The sequence below is a fragment of the Camellia sinensis genome, chromosome 12, assembly GCF_055761805.1.
Source record: "Camellia sinensis isolate YWXY chromosome 12, ASM5576180v1, whole genome shotgun sequence".
NCBI lineage: Eukaryota > Viridiplantae > Streptophyta > Magnoliopsida > Ericales > Theaceae > Camellia > Camellia sinensis.
The window spans coordinates 113,590,172-113,612,434 of NC_138972.1; the positions used below are offsets into that span (position 1 = coordinate 113,590,172).

The following is a 22,263-nucleotide window of genomic DNA, read 5'->3' on the forward strand; positions in this document are numbered from 1 at the left end:
AATCATAACAAATTATTTGGCCAATACTTAAAAAAAAAAACAAAATAATTTTATCGAAAAAATAAAAATAATAAAAAAAATTTCTTCAAAAATAAAAATAAACAAAATATTCTTTGAAAAAAATATATTTTTCAAAAAAAATATTAAATAAAAAATAATTTTAAAGAACAAAATAAAAAAAATTGAATTTTTTTTTTTAAAAATAGAATTTTGGATAAAGTTTGGTTATGAGTTTTGAAAATAATTTTTGAATTAAGTTTTGAATTGTGTGTTTGATTAAGAGTTTTCAAAAGTGTTTTAAATTTTTTGGATTGGAATCACAATTCCAAAAATAAACCAAACACTACTTTAGTTTTCTGTGCAAAATGTCGTTTATTAGAATATGAATGAAAATATAATATTTAAATTTCTGAAATTGAAGCTACGGAAATTAAACTGAAATTTTGTTAAAATTATAGAGATTAGTGATATAATTTACCATTCTCTCTAGTCCTTTCTTTAGTTTGAGCCGTAGGTCAACCACGGACCACACTTTAACGATTTGGTCTGTTAATTTTATTGGTGTGCAGACCATTCATAAAAAAATGAGATTGATAATCAAAAAATCTGTTTCAAAATTATACTTGTCACCTATTTTGGTGAATAGAGGTGTAATAAAATCATATTGCTGCAATTATCTTATCAATTTTTTTTATTATTTTTATTTTTAGAGATGGTCCACACAGTAAAATTTGAAAGATCAACGAATTGAATCATCAAAATAAGATCCGACCAAGCTGGCCCAATCCAAATAGTGTACTTAGATACAAATCCAACCACATAGTGTAAATCAAATCTTAGTTGCACTTCATCAATTTATAACTACTATCAACACTTAGTCATTTATTTAAGAAATTATCCATAAATCTTGAAGTATTTGAATAATATCGATTTACTAATGAAAAATACATATGAAAACGTAAATTAAATTGAAACAATCTAATGCAGGCACATAATTTTGTAAAACACAAAAGACAGTAATAATAAACCATCACCCAATTTGTTGTCATTGTGGTCAACAATACAAAAAAAATCACCTCCCATCATTCATTGGCAACATCATATGTTCCCTCACACTATCATATCCAGTTGCTATTGTGTTATTGCTACTAGTAGTACAACCTCCAAACTCATACCCACTTAATTTCCTATGAAACAAGTGCTCACTTTCTTCACCATTCAAATCAATTTTAACCCATGGATGTTTCTTCATCTTTTTTATGATCAACCCCTCCAGCTCCATTGCTACTTGCTTCATAGTAGGCCTATCCTCTCCTTTTACTATTAAGCACCTCTTTGCAATATTAGCTACTTCTGTGAGCTCCTTAACAATTCTTTCAATTTCTATTTGTTCATCAATAACTTGGAACAACTAATCATTTTGCATACACACAAGAAAATACCTAGCTAGACTCATCTCCTTCTCTGTCTTGTCAAATGACAACACCTTCTTTCCGGTGATTAACTCCACAAGGACTACTCCGAAGTTGTAAACATCATTTTTTTCTATCAATTGGTTTGTGAGCATGTACTCAGGGTCTAATTACCCAAGAGTTCCTTGCACCACCGTTGCTAATTGATCTTGGTCTAGTGGAACCAACCCCGATGCTCCAAAGTCTGACACTTTTGTAGTGTAGTTATCGTCTAAGAGTATATTCATAGACATAACATCTCTGTGAATGATTGGAATCGATGTTGTAGAATGCAAATACGCCAATACTCCAGTAATTTCAGCAGCTATTCGCAAGCAATTTTCCCATGAGAAATTAGATGCCTTGATTTGGTTATGTATATGCTCAAAGCGAGTGCCATTGGTGATGAATTCATAGATGAGTAGAGGGACTTGAGTTTCCAAACAACAACCTAAGAGTTTGACCACATTCCTGTGATTGATCTGTGAAAGCACGACTACTTCATTGATGAATTGCTCTATTTGAGTTTAATTCATAATTTGTGATTTTTTAATGGCCACTGTCGTGTTATCTGCTAGAATTCCCTTATAAACTGTTCCAAAACCTCCTATACCAACAATTCTATTGTCATCATAGTTGTTGGTAGCCTACTTGAGCTCTTCTAAAGTAAAGATTTTGACCACTTCCCGAGTCGATCTCTCTAGTCTAGAGAGTTGTTGTTTCAATCTTAATCCACCATTCTTATAGCGATCCCGGTTGTCCCTTTACTATTCTGTTGTATTCCGGACTCGGTTCCGTGAAGTTGGTAGCGGTATCTATCTTGTTGCCGTCCTTTAATTCCACTTGATTGAGTTTTAGGATGTTTTGGGTAGGTTTGTTACAGGTTGGTTAGGCCTTGGTTTCAATTCCTTGTTGTTCAGTTTTTAGGCGATCTGCTCGAGCGGGTCTTCTTGCGCTCGAGCGGGGATTGCACACCTCCAGTATTTCGTGTTCCTGCAAAACTTCTGCAGATGTGATTTTTACGCTCGAGCGGGTTTGTTTACACTCGAGCGGTAGCGCTCGAGCGGGTTTGGTGGCGCTCGAGCGGGTAGTACTTTCTGGGTATAAGTTCTGGGAGGTGGAGATCTACGCTCGAGCGGACTGGTTTTCGCGCTCGAGCGGAAGTGCTTTATTCTTGTGTCTTGGAGCTCGAGCGGGCCTTATTGCGCTCGAGTGTGTTCAGATTTTGTTCTTGGTGCTCGAGCGTTGTGTTCTCCGCTCGAGCGGGTCATACGTATATGAGTTATCCGCTGGGTGATTTTAAATCACTTTTTGCTTTTCTTTCTCTCTCCTACTTTTTCTAAAAACCTTTTTTGGGAGCCTCTCTCTCTAGAAACTCCCTTCTCTCTAGGGTTTGATCTAGTTAGAGTGTCCTCATTCTCTTCGGTCTTTGTAAAAGTTGTGTTGATCGTCGAGGGCGTCATTTTGATCCGAGAATCTTGATTTTTGGAGCACTTTGGTTTTGGTCTCTTCTCCATCCGAGCTCTAACTTCGAGGTAGGGATATCCTACTCCTCTTTATGAGCTTTGTCTTTAAATTTTAGTATTTTGAGATGTTGGGGTTGGTTTGGTGATTTTGTGAAAGTTTGGGGGCCTTGGTGTAATTTTTACAAAAGTTGGGGTTTTGGCTATATAAACCTAGATGCATGTTTGGCATAGAAAAGTGAAATTAATGTTAAGACATTAATGAAAATGGAACCTAAGGGTTGAAATGTTAATTATGGAAAATGTCCTAATTACATTGATTGATTAATTTGCATAATTAATTGTTGGAGACGAGGGATTGATTTGAGAATGTGGAAATTGAAAAGGAAAGGGGTTAAAGGGTGTAGTTGGATCATTTATCACTCACCTAGTTGAAATGTTGATTATATATCCATTGTTGCATTTATTTTCTGTATAGAAATAACTGCTTTGGGCTATCAGTGGAGGATAGTCTTGATTGTTGTAGACAATGCATGATGATTAGGCAAACTGGAACTAATCACTGGAATGTGTCATTGAGTATGATGGTTGAAAGAATACATTAAATTTATGTATTGTGTGATGATGTGTATGATTATTGTTTTTATGCATTGTGTTGTGTTGGAGGAGATAGGGGATGTACTCCACGGTTTAGGGGAAGATAGGGGATGGCCCTCTAAACCGGATGTTGTTGAGAGGAGATAGGGGATGGACTCCATAGATAGAGCTCATATGCTTATCTATTAATGTGTTGACAGAGCTCATATGCTTGTCATTGGAAGTGTGATAGTGCTCTTATGCATATCTATGGAAGTGATGGTATAGCTTGTATGCTTATTTGTTGATGTGTTGATATAGCTAGTACGCTTATCTAATATGAGTTGGGAAAGTGTTTAATATGAGATATTGCCTCATATGAGTTGTTTGGCCAGGTTCTGAGCCATGGTTATAAATTGAGCATTTAACAGAATTGGAAAACGGATTGTAACATGGACTTGTATGTCATGAAACTGTAAAGTGTGTTAAGGGAAAATATCAGTGTTGGCCATCTATCAACTGCTAATCTTTTAGTCATTGTTCATATTTGGTTTAGTGTATGTCTGCTGGGCTGTGGCTCACCCTTTATGGGAACATCATTTTCAAGTACAGGTAGCATGCCACCTCCAAGGACGTAGCTTGGGAGGCTAGAGGCAGGCGAACTTTTTGTTGTTTTATTTATTTGAAGTATTACATGTATATTCAAGCCAAGGGCTTAATGTGTAAACGAGTTAGCATTCTTATGTTGTAACCAAGTGTTAACTTGGAAAGCTGTAAACCTTTAGGGCATTTGCTTTTGTTGTTAACATGTAATACTTTTGGTAATGAAACTCTGATGAATAGAAGAAAGTGGAGCTTTTATATATCAATGCATGTCTCTATTGATGGGTTTAATGTTATTATTTTGAGGGCGTCACAATTCTGCCTAAAGAACTTTTCTTTAAGCTTCACGTGCCTTCTTTTCTTGAAAATCCAATAGAACCAGGAGCTACTCACCAAAATAGCCAAAGCACTAATGGTAACACCTGTATTTCAAATAAGTCATTTTTAACTGACAAAGGCTGTAAACATTTTGCCAATATATTGATTCAAAACTAAGTAGAGAGAAAATTATTTGACTCGCGATATTAATAATAAAAAAAATGACATATAAACTAACAAATTTTACAAATTTTTTTATTTATTACTAATAATGTAACATGCAATAATAAAACTTCAAAATCTGAAACATAATCCTCTGAAATATGGGTAAGGCTTGTCTCCAGTCCAGTTTTGAACTAGATTGTATTGTTGGGCCTCAATGAGCCTACCACGGAGCCCACATCGATAATCCAAATCATTCAATGTGTAGGGCTCATCGAGTATTTCATCCCTGCAAAAAATCACATTGATTGGATATCGATTGTTACTTGATCATATCACATTTCCGTTAACAATTTTTTGGAAAATCATACTGAACGTTGACATAAATGTGATCTGATCAAGTGGTTATCAATATCCAAATAACGTCTTTTTTTGCAGGGATGAAATACTCGACAAATCCTACAAATTGAACGGTTTTGAATTATCGATACAAACTCCGTGATGGGCCCATGGAGCCCAACAGTACGGTCCAATCCGATTATGGATTGGACACAAGCCACGCCCTTGAAATAATATGATATGTATCATATGAGTCAATTACATAAATTTGTAAAATTTATTAATTTATATAGCATTACTCTATTAACAATTATAAATATTCTTTTAAGTCACATGAGTATAAAAGGATGCGGATCCGATTGGGGAGGTAGGTCACAAGTAAATTTTTCCAAATTCATTAATTATGTGAATTAGGTGTTGTAATTTATTTATTTTACTTTTAATATATATGGCATTACCACTGACATATATGTATATCTATACTATTATATATGTGAGTATATGACTTGATGTCTAATAGTATAATAGTTTCTCCTGGCACATGACAAATTTTCATATCCTAAAATAAAAAAAATATTATTCAAAGGCATGAGAAAGATTTGAACCAAAGACTGTAAGTTTCATTAAAAACACTCTTATCATTTACACAACATACATATTATAATATTAATTTCTTTATTATTTATTTTTATTCTTACTTATCTGAATTGCACATGCATGGCGTGTGCCACCCACTAGTGTATATATACATACATACCAATCACAATATGAAGCACAAAATCTGGATCAACAGTGCAACATGTTCCATCTGTTTTTCCATCACCGTGGTATCTCTTAGGGCAAGAACAAGTATAATTCCTAGGTGGCGTGTTTAAACATTGGCTTCCATCTACACATTGGTTGGAATTTGCACACTCATCTATGTCTGCAAAACAATCAAAACAAAGGGAAGCTCAATCATAAAATTAAAGCATCACAAAAGCAATATATATACGTATATAGAATCAAAAGTAATTGAATTTGAACATGATGAATGAAGCTGGCTAAATGGATATTCCTAACCTTTACAACCATCTAAGAGATATGCGTTTCCTTCGCAACCCTCGGAACACTTGCAGATATACCCATTACCATCTTCTGCGTCATAACAAGTAGTATTTTGTCCACATGCATAACTTGTCTAATTTTTTTTAGCTTCTTCGCAAGTCTCATTATCCTCTATTCCCCAATCAAGCACCATCGGCACCATTGGTTTAAAATCTTGAAGGTAAGTTGTGGAGAAATTAAACGCACCATCTTCAACAACAAAGGCATAGTTGCAGGGATTGAAGTCCATTATATCCGCATGTTTGGAGAAGCTATTAACAAAAAATTCAATCTGGCCGACGCCTTTTGGGATTGAGGTCTGGTAGCAACCAATTCTAGAGTAAGATCCATCATTAGGAACACTGTTGATGCTATTACATTGTGACTGACACCCAATTGCAACTACCAGAGAACCAGTTTTATTAGTGTTGGAAATTGGACCGGGCATTGGACCCGGATTTGGACGCCCATGTGGTATGACCCATGACCAATATCAGATCATCTAAATAATTTGATTTTTGAATTTAAATTATTATCTATCCTTAGTTTTGGATAGCCCACTATCTTATATCGTACATCTATCATATCTTATCAACAGATATGGATAGATGGTTAGATAGCCTTTATATCAGATACGTTATATATGGGATATGGGATGATTAGAATAACGATTGATATTTTTTCCATACTCTTTCTCTCACTCTCTTCCATTTGTAAAACAATCAAGCCTTTGCACTGTGACTGGTGTGAGTGATACTCATACTGTGGTATCACTCCATTGCTGGGTGTTCGTAGTTTGTGATTTGTGAAGCACGTGATTTACCCACAAGGTTCATCGTTTCGGATTCCATCACCTAAGGTATGGTTTGAATCTTTTTACCTGCTGCGTTATCTGTATCTTACATTAGTATTAGAGCTATAAATGGGTATTTTTGTGCTTGTTTTTTGTGCATTAAAATATGTATATAATTATATATATATACACATGACATATGCATGAAAAATTAATTTTTTTTCTAAACTTTCTCTACTAAACTTGAAATCTACATATGTTGTAGTATATTACATATATAATATATCTACCAAGTTTCATAAAAATCTAACGGTCAAATTTTGAGAAAAATGGAGATTCATATTTAATTTTTCGTAACTTTGACTGCATGCTGGTTTTACATGCTTTGTTTTTATGTTATTAAAATTATATATTTGGAATCCTTGTTTCGATACCTTCGAAACGGTATATTTTAGGCCTGATTCCGACTTATGATTGATGAGAAAAAGCAAACCCTAATTTTGGTTCATTTTGTGTTTTTGGTGGCTTAAGGAAGAAGATGAAATGCAGAGTTTCTACACTTCCACTCTCATTAGAGAGAGAGTATGCTACACTCCATTTATTTGTGTTTGCTAAATGCCATTTTTGAGTCCACCAATATTTTTATTTTCAAAAATGGAGTCCGGCAGTACCAAAATTGGACCAGAAAACATCCCGGAAGGTGGTGCATGTGCCTCACGTGCCAGCTGACGCTGTTAGCGGTGGCCACGCGCTGCCATGCGTCATTACGCGTCAGGCGCGCTTCTTACACGCTTCCACACTCCATCACCCGCGCGTCAGCCGCACTGTCCACCCGCACTCTGTCCGTGCTGTCACACGTGCTGTGCGCCGAGCCGAGCCACGTCGTTTTCCGTACCGACTTGGCTGGTTTGGCAATTGGGCGTAAGGCGTTTTTTTTTTTTTAATAAAAAAATCTGGAATTGCTTTAAATGGTCATAAGTAATTCGTTATAGCTTTGTTTTAAGCGGGTTGGTATTGTTAGACTCATAATTAAATTTTTTTATCTACTGTAAAATTTTCAAAATTTTATGAAAATAAAAATTATTTTTTCTGAAATAATAATTCATTATTTCTGCTTTAAAATGCTTCTGATGTTGCATGATTAAGTTTCTAGGGTTGAAATTTTTACTATAGACTACTGTAATGGTTTACTATTTACTGGTATGATTGTTGTATTTTTCCAGATTCTGGAATATTTATTTTTGATTTTATGTGTATTTATTAATTATTTAAAATTCTAAAAAATTCCAAAAAAATTTCAGAAGTGATATACTTTCTGTTATGGCATAAGTTGAATACTAAACACAACATATTGTTGTTTTTTCCCTAGAGTTTCTAATATGTTGTGATTAGAATAGCATGATTAATTTTTTTTATTTAAATTCCATTATTAATTGTAACATAGCATGAGTTGATTGTGAATCTACATTATGATGCTGTTGTATGGAATTAGAATATTTTATCATGTTTTAGACCTGCCATAGTGTAGATACCCCATTTTGACCAGCCCTAAGACTTAGGCGCTTTCTTTTGAACACCTGATGATGAAAATTATAATGTGCTAGTTTATGAATTTCTCAGCCAAAAAATCAAATTTAAGCTTCAATCCCAATTTTACACTTGTTTTGGCCAAATTAGTTGAGACCTATTCAAAAATCTTTATTTTTATTTTTATTTATTATTATTATTATCATCATTATTTTTATTTTTATTTATTTATTTATTTTATTATTTATTTTTCTTTTCTTCTCTTTTGTCCAGGAAATTTAGCAGTTTGAAACAATAGGCCTTTCAAAAAACTAAATGGATTTTGACTATTCACAATTGGCTTTTCAAAAAAACTAAATGGATTTTGACTGTTCACAATTGGCCTTTCAAACAAATGGATGGGTTTTGACTATTCACAATTGGCCTTTCAAAACATAAATAGGTTTTGGCTCTTCAAAATTGGCTCTTCAGAACATGAAAGGGTCTTGGTTTTTGGCCTATATATAGAAGACCATTATAACTATGAGAGGTGGTGAAAATTTTTGATGAGAGAGAGGTCTAAACTTTGATCAAAGAAAGAGTTTATTTTATTCCAATTGTGGTGAAAATTTTTGATGAGAGAGAGGGGTAAACTTTGATCAAAGAAAGAGTTTATTTTATTCCAATTGAGTGAGAATATTTTAGAGAGAGGTCTAAACTTTGATCAAATAAAGAGTTTATTTTATTACCACCCAAAACTTCATCAAAGCTAAAACTTGAACTTTCTTGCTGAGATTTCAACAACATACTCCATAACTTGAGGGTGATCAAGAGGAAGTTTGGAAATCAAGAAGTTCAATCTTTCTTTGGAAGACAGGTTTTGCTAGGCCTAGTTGGCCGGCTGGCCTATTTGGCCGGTCGATTAGCTTCTTTTGGACAAGACGGCATTGTCTTCCGATGTTAACCAACTTCCGGTGGTTTCTAAGGAACATGAAACCTTTATTATTATTATTATTTTATTTTGAGTGTATTGTGAGATTTTTATTTTGTTGTAATATTCTCCTCCTCCCCTCTAATTTGGTTTGTAATAATTTATTCAAAGTGTTGTAATAATTTCCCACCTCACTTTTTTTTATCCCGTTCTTTTACTTGCTTTCCTTATTTGTAAATATGCATCATGTTTATTTTATTTATTTTTTTTGTCATTATATCCATGATTTGCATCTATGTTTCATACATCTTGATTCGACTAAGTTTGTATTTGTGGATTTAATCAATTCCTATGTGATTATGTGTGCTACCTCATGTTCTTGAGATGATTCACATGTCATATCTTAGAAGCCGAATCTTTAGTTGCATCTCATGCGTGAATTGCATTAGGATTTTGTATATAAGATCATGCATGTTTTACTAACTTTGTTTTGTAGCTGTTTGAGGGACGTCGGTAAATGTGTAAGTTTTTATGCTTTGGCATCCCGTTTGTGTGCGTTTTTCTTGTTATGTTTAAGCATCCTACCATGTGGCTACTTGCTTACTTGATATAACTGTATGAATGCCAGTGGATGGATGTTGTGTTGCTTAATTTGGAATAGTGTTGATTTTCATATTTATAAACTCAATTTATTTGGGTTGTACATCTCCAAAACTCTTTTAAAACTACATGAAATCAAATTATTCCAAAATAAATAACATAGTCTATACTTGTATGCTTCACATAGTAATTTTTAGGATTTATTAAATAATCAAAACATGAACATATAAAGAAAATAAAATTCATATCATGGTTTAGTAGAGGCCGATCTTCGATCGGGTGAGCGGGAGTGCTCATTATTGACCTTCCCCTCTCATACCTAAGGTTCCGAGCCAAGCATCCTTGGTTACAACGAACAGTGGCCTTGGCACGAGTCACGGGTTTCTTAATTTTTTCAAAATAAATATTAGGTGGCGACAATAAGATTTGATGACGCAGTCCATTTTTGGCAGAAGGTTTTTGCAATAAAATAGATTTTCTAAAATTTTTCAAATCTGGACTCTCATCTATGTTTCACATTATACTCGTGAGACTACATCAAAGAGATCGAGGGTCCAAACTGTTTAACGCGCGCGGGTACCCCTCGGGCATGTTACAATTTCTGTGACTCTGCTGGGGATTTTATGAAACCTTGACTCGAACTCTATGATATGACTTGTATTTTCAATTATATGTTTATTGCATTGCATGCATTGGTGCACTTAAAGTTCTTGTGCTTCTCAGATACTGGTGGGAGCACAGACAAGCTTTTTGTGACACTACACCTATCTTTACGATACTTTAGAGGCCTTGTGTTGTAATCTTTTCAGATCTGTCAAAAAGGTAGCTTTGCTATGTAGCTTTGCTATCGAGCTCTGCTATCTAAGGTTCTCAGACTCCGAAGAGAGACTATTTGACTCTTCTGATTTCCTTGGACCTTTATTGGTTATGACCCAAAGGACTCTTTGGTAACATCACCTTGACTTCAACCCCTAGAGTAGAGCTAACTTTGTGCATATAATGAGCTATAGTACCTTCCAAAATTACGATAGGATGCTCTCCCATTTCTAAGATGTATGATGCCGCTTGTTTGAATAATGAAACCCTAGATCATTTCAAAGTTAGGACAAGGTAACCCTAGCCCCTATAGGGGTGTTTGTTCTCTTTCCTGCTATGTGTTATGTGCAATGTATGGGAATTCTCAGATTCAGATGAGTGGTTCAGTCATTTCAATTTGTGGGTTTGAGTTCAATTTTTCAACATGAGTTAGCAGTAATCAGTTGAGCTGGGATGCTAATGAAATTTTGATTGGGGGTCCCATTTTGTTTCAGTAAGGTAGTCGAGCACTATAGCTTCCGAAAGGTCTGATATCCCCCAAGTTTTGTGGACTCGCGTTGGTAGACTTTGCAAAAGTGTAGATTTGGTTCAGGGTTAGCCAGTGTTAGTTTTTTTGCCACCGGTTACACGAAGAAAAGAAAAAGCTTCATCAACTGTCCAGAATACCCCTTCTTAACCTGCTAGATCATCACCACTCAACTCACTAGAATCAGTGATGGCTCAGATTCCAGAAAATATAGCAGACATACTATTGGCCCTTCAACAGAGCATGGATACCGTTGCCACTACGGTTGCTGCCCAAGGTACTGCTCTTGCCGCTCAAGGCAATACTCTTGCTGAACTACAACGCTCATCTGGGGTGTCCATTACTCAACCACCTCTGGTGACTCATCCAGCTCCACCTCCACCTCCACCTCCATCAGCTGACCAGTTTCCCGAACTTAACTCACCAGAAGATCTGAGGGTTCCTGCACAAACTTTAGAAGGATCATTTCCTCTTCCACAACCAGTCGGAGGACTCCATCCCTTTGAAGCACCTGAGTCTGACTCAACTATGTTGAAGCTGGCCAAGTTGGAAAAACTTTTCAAAAAGGCACAAGGAGTCAATTCAATCCCGTACATTGAAAACGGGTACACTAAGACAGTTGTAAAGTTGCCAGAACGGTTTAAAATGCCACACATTGATAGGTTTGATGGCTCCGGTGACCCAATGGTACACATTCACCTGTTCTCTGATGTCTTAAAGCCTATGGGTTTGACTCGTCCACAAATGCTCTCTTTATTCGAACGAACTTTGTCAGGAGTGGCTGTCATCTGGTATGCCAAATTAGAGGACTCGGTAAGACAAAGTTGGGAAGAGTTGGCCGGGGCCTTTATCACCCAGTATGCTTATAACACCCAGATTAAAGTGACTACTTAGGAATTAGAGGCCACCCGTCAAGAGCCCAATGAAAGTTTCATGGCCTTTATCACCAAATGGAGGGCAAAAGCAGCAATGATGACCAACAGACCACTTAAAAAAGACCAAATCCATATGATAGTCAAAAATCTGCATGGAAAGATGTTACAAAAAATGATAGTCCTCCCGCTCTTCACTTTTAATGACTTAAATGAGATGAGGGTCCAAATAGAGGATGCCATCAAACAGGGAATCATTGTGGAGGACAAGGAACCTGTTCGAAAGCCTTTTGGTCGCAGTTCCAATGCTATCACCAGTGGTAGCACAGCTGTGAAGCCCTCTGAAATCAACTTGGTTGCCACCACCACTAAAATAGCCGACCTTTTTGCTCATGCTGGCCAGCAAAACACAACCCGAGTCCCAAGCAGAACATTCACTCCTCTCTATATGTCACTCTCTAAAGCAATGAACATCTTGACAAAAAGACGCTATTTGAAGCCTTTGGACCCTCGATCTCTTCCCGAACCTCTCCCAGCCAAACATGACCCTACCAAACACTGTGCTTTCCACCAACAACCAGGACATGACACAGACCGTTGCTTTCGTCTCCGTCATGAGATCCAAGATCTCATAGACAATAAAGTCATAGCTCCCCCACAACCACCAAAACCCAACGTCACTACTAACTCGTTGCCACCCCATGGCAGAGTTCCACCACCTCCTTATTTTAACCTCATCCATACACTTTCATCCACTTTTAACCCCAGTATCTATATCACACCTACCCATTTACCAAAACCTGAGGTATATATTCCTGAAGGCACTGAGTTATGCATGATGGATGTGCCTCTAACCCAGCCAAAACCCAAAAACCCTATGGTGGTAGTACCTATGCTTGAGGTTGGCAAACTATCAGAGAAAAAGTATGATCCTGGATGGTATATTGTTCCTAGTGGTCAACTAAAGGTTGAGGTTGATCTGTTTGACTCATTTTCTATCAATGTTGTCAGAGAGGATGTACTTGAATAGGGGTTGGATGATTTGGCCGACCTAGAGGAGGACTTGGCTAATCTCCATTTCTTTGAAGAATTTGATCTTGGAAATGTGCAGATGGAATGGTGGTAACTGTAACGCCCTCAAAATAATAACATTAAACCCATCAATATAAACATGCATATATATATATATAAGATCCACATTCTTCAATTCATCAGAGTATTTCTTTACAAAAGTATTACATGTTAACAACAAAAGCAAATGCCCTACGGGCTTACAGCTTTCCAAGTTAACACTTGGTTACAAAAAAAGAGTACTAAATCAATTACACATTAAGCCCTTGGCTTTGATTTACATGTAATACATCAAAAGGAAATAAGACAACAAAAGTCTGTCCGCCTCTAGCCTCCCAAGCTATGTCCTTGGAGGTGGCATGCTACCTGTACCTGAAAATGATGTTCCCATATAAGGTGAGCCACAGCCCTGCAGAAATATACTAAACCAACTATGAACAATGACTAAAAGATTAGCAATTGATAGATGGCCAACACTGATACATCCACATATATCACATCACAATTTCATAACATACAAGTCTATGTCACTTTTCATTTCCCACCTTTATTCAATAGATAAGCATATTAGCTATATCAACACATCAACAGATAAGCATATTAGCCGTATCCACACTTCACTAGACAAGCATATGAGCTGTATCTACACTTCTCAAAGATAAGCCTATGAGCTGTATCTTCACTTCTCTAGACAAGCATATGAGCTGTATCTACGGAGTTCATCCCCCATCTCCTCCCAACACTATCCGGTTTAGAGGTTCATCCTCCATCTTCCCCTAAACTGCGGAGTACATCCCCCATCTCCTCCTCTACACACAATGCATATAAATACAAAGGTTCTATATACAATAAATCAACACATAAAATTTATGTATTCTATCCACCGTCATACTCTATGACGAATTCAATCGATTAGTTTTAGTTTGCCTAATCATCATGCATTGTCTACAACAATCAAGACTATCCTCCACCGATAGCCCAAAGCAGTTATTTCTAAACAGAAAATAAATGCACAAAATGGATATTTAATCAACATTTCAATTAGGTGAGCGATAAATGATCCAACTACACCCTCTAATCCCTTCCCTTTCCAATTTCCATATTCTCAATTCAATCCTTCATTTCCAACAATTAATTATACAAATTAATCAATCAAGGTAATTAGGGTATTTTCCATAATTAACATTCCAACCCCTACGGTTTCATTTTCATCAATGTTTCAACATTAATTTCATTCCTTCATGCCAAACATGCATTTAGGTTTTATATAATTAAAAACCCTAACTTTTGTAAAATTACACAAAGGCCCAAACTCTCTCAAAATTACCCAACAACCCCCAACGTATTGAAATGCCAAGATTTAAAGACAAAGCTCATAAAGAAGAGTAGGATATCCCTACCTCGAAGTTAAAGCTCGGATGGAGAAGAGACCAAAACCAAAGTGCTCCAAAGACCAAGATTTTCGGATCAAAACGACGCCCTCGACGATCAACACAACTTTTACAAAGGCCGAAGAGAAAAAGGACACTCTAACTAGATCAAACCCTAGAGAGAAGGGAGTTTCTAGAGAGAGGGGCTCTCAAAAATGGGTTTTAGAAAAAGTAGGAGAGAGAAAGAAAAGTAAAAAGTGATTTAAAATCACCCAGCGGATAACTCATATACGCATGACCCGCTCGAGCGTAGAATAGAGCGCTCGAGCGTAAAGCACAAACATCTGGTCCCGCTCGAGCGTATGGATGACCGCTTGAGTGCTAAGAAACAAAAGCAAAACACATTCGCTCGAGCGCAGATTTTCATCTCCCAGAACTTTTCAGGAAAAGAACTACCCGCTCGAGCGCCAACAATCCCGCTCGAGCGCGACACACTCGAGCGCAAGAAACCCGCTCGAGCGTAGAAAACACACCTGCAGAAGTTTTACAGGGCCACGAAATACTGGAAGTGTGTAAACCCCGCTCGAGTGCAAAAAGACCCGCTCGAGCGGACAACCAAAAACCAAACTCCGCTCGAGCGCAGAATGACCCGCTCGAGCGTAACACCAAAAACTTGGACAACTAGATTTGAGACTAAGGTTCAACCAACCTGCAATCCACCTGCTCAAAACATCCTAAAACTCACACTGGTGGAATCAAAGGATAACAACAAGGTACACAACCACCAACTTCACGGAACTGGGTCCGGAATACAACAGAACAGTAGAGGGACAACCGGGATCGCTATAGTAACCGAAGAATTATAGTCACGGTTGGTCAAGCGGTGACGAAGCTTCTGATGAGAAAACTAAAAAAAAAAAAAAAAGGAGATGAACTAAGACTTGATTTCGGAAAACCTGTTGAATGTGGTAAAGGAAAGAGTTCCAGAGGAAAAGAAGAAGAACCAAAAACCCATTCAGAGCATACTGTTGGAATGATTCAAACAACGCTAGATAATTGCCTTTCAGTCAACGAAGGCGAATGGAGGGATGATAATGACCTATAGCTTGCCCACCCTGATGATGAATGGGTAAACCATGTGCCAGATGAGACTTGGTATGCAGACAAAATTGATCATTTGACCAAGAGTGGGAGCTACTTAAAGCCTCCACATCTAGACCAAGGAGAGCCCTCTGGCAAAAATAAAGAGGTAGAGAAAGAGAAAGAGAAAGAAAAAGAGAAGGAGGTAGAAGAAAACCTAGTTCTAAAACATCTGAAAAAGATCCAAGTAAACATTTCCATTTGGGGTCTTCTCATGGCTTCCCGAGAACATCGACAGGCAGTGTTGTCAATGTTAAGCAAGGCTAAGCTGTCAATTGACATCACTCCCGAGCAATTAGTGTCATTAATCACCCCGAGAGAAACCATCCCAGCAATAAATTTTGCTGACAAAGAGCTGCCACAAGAAGGGTCTAGACATAATAAGCCTCTGTACGTATCACTAGAATGCAGAAAGAAATGGATCCCGATTATTCTGATTGACATCGAATCAGCCATCAATGTTTGCCCTACACACACTGCTTATGAAATCGGGCTAAAGCCGACAGATTTCACGCCCACTACTCAATTGATCCGGGCCTATGATAATACTAGTCGGGAAGTGATTGGAACAATCAAAGTACAAATAACAGTGGGTCCATCTGAGCACAAAGTTGAATTTCATGTCATGGATGTTCCCATAATATTCAACTTGCTATTGGGAAGGCCTTGGCTTCATCAGATAAAAGTTGTATCATCCGCATTACATCAATTGGTAAAGTATCCATATGGCGGAGGAATTGCCACTGTCTTCGAAAATTTATCCATTCATCCTCCTTCAAAAGTCACAACACCACTGCTAGAAATACAGTATGGGGAAGAGGATGTGTTCCTATTAGGTTTTACATTGGCAGAGGCCCAGCTAGTTCAAACGCTCATGGCAGAAGACGAAGGTCTACAAGTTAGTACCCAATCAATCTATTTCATGAATAAACTAGGTCACATTCCAGGGATGGGATTGGGACGAAGTGGCAGGAAAGGTATTACTACAGCCAGTGAAGTACCTCATAACCCACATGTATTTGGACTAGGGTATGTACCCATAGCTGATGACTGGAAAAGGAAAACTGAAGAGATTAGGGAGAGGATCAAGGCCAAGAGAACCGGGCAGCAGTTTGAGTTGGTTCATAAGCTAATTCATAGGACCTTGAACAGACGCTTTGTCCACCAAGGAGAAGACTTCCCTTTCTGTGGTTTTCCTGAGCCCTGGTTTGATCAAGTGGAGAAGAAGAGATACCCTGGGTTTGAGATCTTCTTCGATCATCAGCTCTCTGACAATGGCGAAGAGTGGGTAGATCCTAGCATCGACATCAGACAAGACAGAGAAATCAGCTCGAAAAGCAACACAAAGGAAGTCCTGGGTCTAACATTGGCTGATTTACTGACAGAATCGCATACTAGCACTAAACCAATGAATTTGGGGATATGACCATTGACGTGATCGGGAAGAGGTACCTACTGACTGTTCAAGCTTCATCATGGATGCAATGAATGGCTTACAAATAAATTGGCATTTTGAAAGGAGTTATATTGGGAATTCTGAATTGGTTGTTGAGTCTGAGTCCGGTGGGCCTGTGGGGTTGGAGGCAAATTTAAGTTTGTCTAAAATGTCTGAGTCTTCTTTTTCTTTCTCTTTTGAGTCTGTTGTAACCTGTGAGCCCGAGGCTTTGAATGAAGATGTGATTTTCGTTTACTTTTTGTGCCCATAGTTCATAACATTGACCAAAATTTTCAAGATCTTGATAAAAACGAAGAGGAAGAAATTCCTTGGGCTTTGAAAAATTTAATCGACTACGAGGAAGAAAGGCGTGCTAAGCCATTAGTGGATGAAATTATTTTTGTAAATGTGGGTACTAAAAAAGATCCTCGCTTGATCCAAATTGGTTCTACATTGTCTTTAGAGGAACGCGAACAATTAGTTACTTTATTAACAGAATTCAAAGATGTCTTTGCATGGTCTTACGAAGACATGTCAGGAATTGACCTTGAGATTGTAGAGCATAGGATCCCTTTCGACCCTGAGGCCCGACCTGCCAAACAGAAGCTTCGCAGAATTCATCCGGATTGGGCCTTGAAAATTAAAGAAGAGGTTACCAAGAAAATCAATGCTGGGTTTTTACTCGTATCAGAATATCCTACTTGGTTAGCTAATATTGTGCCAGTTCCGAAGAAAGATGGCAGAATTCGAGTTTGTATTGACTTTTGAGATTTGAATAAGGCTAGTCCAAAGGATGATTTTCCATTGCCACATATTGACGAATTGGTAGACTTCACTACAGGGCATGCCTTATTGTCATGCATGGACGGTTTTTCAGGGTATAACCAGATCCTTATGGCTCCAGAGGACAGAGAAATGACAGCATTTACCACACCATGGGGGACATATTGCCACAGGGTTATGCCATTCGGTTTGAAGAATACCGGGGCCACTTATCAGAGAGCTGCTACCACTCTTTTGCATGATATGATCCACAAGGAAGTTGAGGTGTATGTAGATGACATGATTGTCAGGTCCAAAGATCGGGAAAGCCATTACACTGCATTGAAGAAATTCTTTAAGAGAATTAGGGAATACAGGCTAAGGCTGAATCCACAGAAATGCACGTTTGGGGTAACTGTGGGCAAGATGTTGGGATTTCTAATCACATAGCGGGGAATCGAAGTTGATCCATCTAAAATTAAGGCCATCTTAGAAATGCCTCCACCAATGATTGAAAAGGAGGTGCGGGGCTTTCTAGGAAAGTTGCAATTCATAAGGAGGTTTATTTCAAAATTAACTTTAACTTGTAAACCACTATTTGGTCTGTTGAAGAAAGGGAAGAAGTTCGGTGTCAGTTTGCCTTCGAGCAAGTTAAGCAATATTTGCAGAATTCGCATGTGTTATCGTCACCCGAGCCAGGGAAACTGCTAATTTTGTATTTATCAGTGACTGAATCAACCATCGGATGTATGCTTGCACAAGAGTCGGATGAGAAAATGAAGAAGGCCATCTACTACTTAAGTAAAAGGATGCTTGAATATGAGACCCGTTATACTCCTTTGGAAAAAGCTTGCTTAGCTTTGGTATGGGCCACCAGGAAGTTGAGACACTACCTGTTAGCTCACTCGGTAATTCTAGTTTCAAGATTAGACCTAATCAAATATCTTTTTGAGAAACTAGCACTTATTGGTAGGCTAGCTCGTTGGTTGCTGTTGCTTTTCGAATTTGACCTTAAGTATGTCACTCGCAAATCTGTCAAAGGAAGGGCCGTAGCAAAATTTTTGGCTGATCACCCAATTGAAGGAGAAGAAGATATGGAATACTCATTTCTAGATGAAGAGGTCATGCAGATGGAAGAAGACACTTGGAAGTTGTACTTTGATGGAGCATCCAATCAATTTGGCTATGGGATAGGTGTGTTACTCATAGCGCCGGATGATTTCCATATCCCTTTAGCTTTCAAACTCCGATTCAGGGTATCTAATAACCAAGCAGAGTATGAGGCATGGATTGCCAGATTGGAAGCAGCCCTAGAACTAGGGGCAATAAGATTGGATGTGATCGGGGACTCGAACTTGATCGTCTCTTAAGCCAACGGAGATTGGAAAGTTAAAGAGGAAAAAATGAAAGTCTATCATCAGACCTTGGACACGTTGATCCCGAGGTTCGAAAAACTGACTTTTACATACTTGGTAAGAGAGAACAACCGATTTGATGATGCATTGGCAACCCTGGCATCAATTACAGGTATATCGGTCGGGGTCAAGATGTGCTCGATCCTTATAGAACAAAGGTACATCCCCGCGTATGAAATGATAGTTGCAACGGAAGAAGTTCAAGATGAAAACCCTTGGTACTTTGATATTTGGAATTTTCTGGAAAGTGGTACATACCCACAAGGGGCAAACATCATAGACAAAAGGGGGATACGGTGTCTGGCCACTTAGTTCGTCATTTGTGGAGATAAGTTATACAAGAGAGGGCATTTGGGAATGCATAAGCTGTGTGTATAGGAAGAAGAGGCAAAGCGTATCATGGAAGCCATCCATGGAAGAGAGTGTGGAGCCCATATGAACGGTATAATGCTAGCCAGAAAAATCCTTAGACAAGAATACTACTAGTTAACCATGGAGAGTGATTGTATCAACTTTGTTAGGTGATGCCACAAATGTCAAATTCATGCCAATCGCATGAACATCCCACCATCAAAACTCCACAATATGACTTCGCCTTGGCCTTTCTCAGTCTGGGGCATAGATATCATCAGGGCAGTCACACCGTAAGGTTTAAATGGGCATCCGTTCATCTTGGTTACCATTGACTATTTTACCAAGTGGGTTGAAGCATAGTCGTATTCAGTGTTGAAAGCATCACACGTGGCCAAATTTATCAGGAGTAACATTATCTGCAAATACGAGGTGCCAAACGAATTAATTTCAGACAATGGCTCACATTTCAAAGGAGAAGTGGCAGTTCTACTTGAGAAGTATAACGTGGCTTTTCACAAGTCATCAACTTATAGGCCACAAACAAATGGAGTCGTTAAACCTGCAAATAAGAACATCAAGACCATTCTGTGTAAGACGGTAGAAACTTATAGAGATTGGCCAGATAAGTTGCCCTTTGCACTTTGGGGATACAGGACATCAATTCGAACGTCTACAGGGGCAACCCCTTACTCTTTGGTATATGGAATGGAGGTTGTTTTGCCGATTGAGTTAGAAGTGCCTTCATTGAGGATTATGGCTGAATGTTAGATAATAGAAACTGATTGGCAACAAAACCGATTTGAGGAACTAATGCTATTTGATGAGCGAAGATTGAAGGCGTTATACCACATTCAGGGGTATTAACGCATGATTTCCAAAGCATTCAACAAAAAGGTTAGATCCAGGAATTTGAGGGAAGGGGACTTAGTGTTGAAAGACAACCGAGCTCCTATTCATGACCCTAGGGGCAAGTTTAGACCTAATTGGACGGGGTCCCTACATCATTAAATCAATCTGGTCAGGAGAAGCAGTCATTCTCATGGATTTGGATGGTTTGGAGTTCTCACAACCAATCAACATGGGCAAACTGAAGAAGTACTACCCTTGAGAGGCTCGTTGGGCCGAAAACCCAAAAGGGCGACCCAGGTAAAAGTTAGAGCAGAAAAACAAAAAATAAAAAAAAATGATAAAAAAATAAAAAAATGAAAAGCTTGCAAGGTTGAAAACCCAAATGACGGCTTTGGCAAAAGTTAGAGCACAAAAGGAGAGTGTCAATATCCGAGTGAACCTTAACCGGAACTACGTATGGCCTGATTCCTATCTTTGGGATACGTAGGCAGCTCCATGTTTGATTAGGGTATCTTTATTCGACTCAACTATCTATATTTGATTGACTCATCCCCATTTAATTCAGTTGTCCTATTTCTCCTTCATGACGGGTTCAATGGAAAGATGAATTCAGTTGTACATCTCAAGGGTTGATTTCATGTTGATTGAATAGTAGTCATTTGCGAAAATAGATTTTGAGGACTTTTAATGAAGTTCACTGATTTTGTCAAAAATTATTTCGTTTTTGCAAAATTCAAACCATTCTTTGGACCAAAAAGAGAAAATTTTCAGTGCTCATAATTTGACTCATATGATTTCAAGATAGAAAATGGAACAAGTGTGCTAATTTAACTCTCATGTTGATTAAAATCACTTTAGCAGAAAGGAAAAACAAAAAAGGGCAAAGTGATGAACTAGGGGCACAGTTGAGTCAAGTTTTCTGTCATTTACCCACACTGTCGAGTTCTCGTCACCTTAATCAAACAATTGCCAAAGAATGCATAGAAGTTGTCGCCGGCAATGCTTTTCCGTCGGGCGGTCGACCGGTGTTGTTCTGTTTTGCGTTCATTTTGCTCCGACAAGCGCAAAGGGGTTTGTTTTGGGATGGTTTTGCTTCATTTTCATTTCATTAAGTTGTGTTTTGTGTTTTGGTCAGTGATAGACTCAATATTCAGTTCCGAATTCACTAAAATACAGCCATTTTCAAGTTCAAAATTCAAAATAAAATGATTTTTATGGTCAGTGTTGTGTCATTCATACCATCTGAATTTGCAGAACAAACCCGTTTTTATTAATGATAGGGATCAACCCCGATCAAAGTTGTACAAAAGAGGGTTGAAAAAAAAAGAAAAAAAGGGACAAACTTCTTAGATTCCAGCAGTGGCCTAGCGGTGACGAATACACGCCGACTTTCCTTGCTGATACCTTCTTTGCTCGATTCTCCCACTGATCACTTATTCTTGCCTTCATTTTGGGAGGCTCTTGAAGACCCTGCCTCGATGTCTACAAAACCGCCGAAAGAGATGATCCCTCGCTGGCCATCAAAGGTAGTCCCATAACGAGCTACGATGGTCACCTGCCATTTTAACTCCTTGATTTGTTTATTCAATTCTCTAAATTCCCCTCTAGAATCTTTATACATGCATTGAAGTAAAGAAAGTTGTGCATTCAATCGATGCACCTCATTTGTCTTGCGCTCTAGGCGACAGGATAGATTGGACACCGCAGTCACGGTTTCTACGCATGCTTTCAGCGTGAAAGAATTGGCCTCAATGTCAAACTGAGCAACCATCAGTTGTTTGACTGGCATTGTAGGAAAGTTGAAAATAGGGGAAGGAGGAGGGGC

At 38.0% G+C, this 22,263-nt stretch overlaps 1 pseudogene; it reads right to left on the reverse strand.

The window, feature by feature from the left end:
- Nucleotides 1-1,072: 1,072 nt before the first annotated feature.
- LOC114277958 (wall-associated receptor kinase 2-like) overlaps nucleotides 1,073-22,263 on the reverse strand; it is an 81,242-nt pseudogene continuing 60,051 nt past the window's right edge.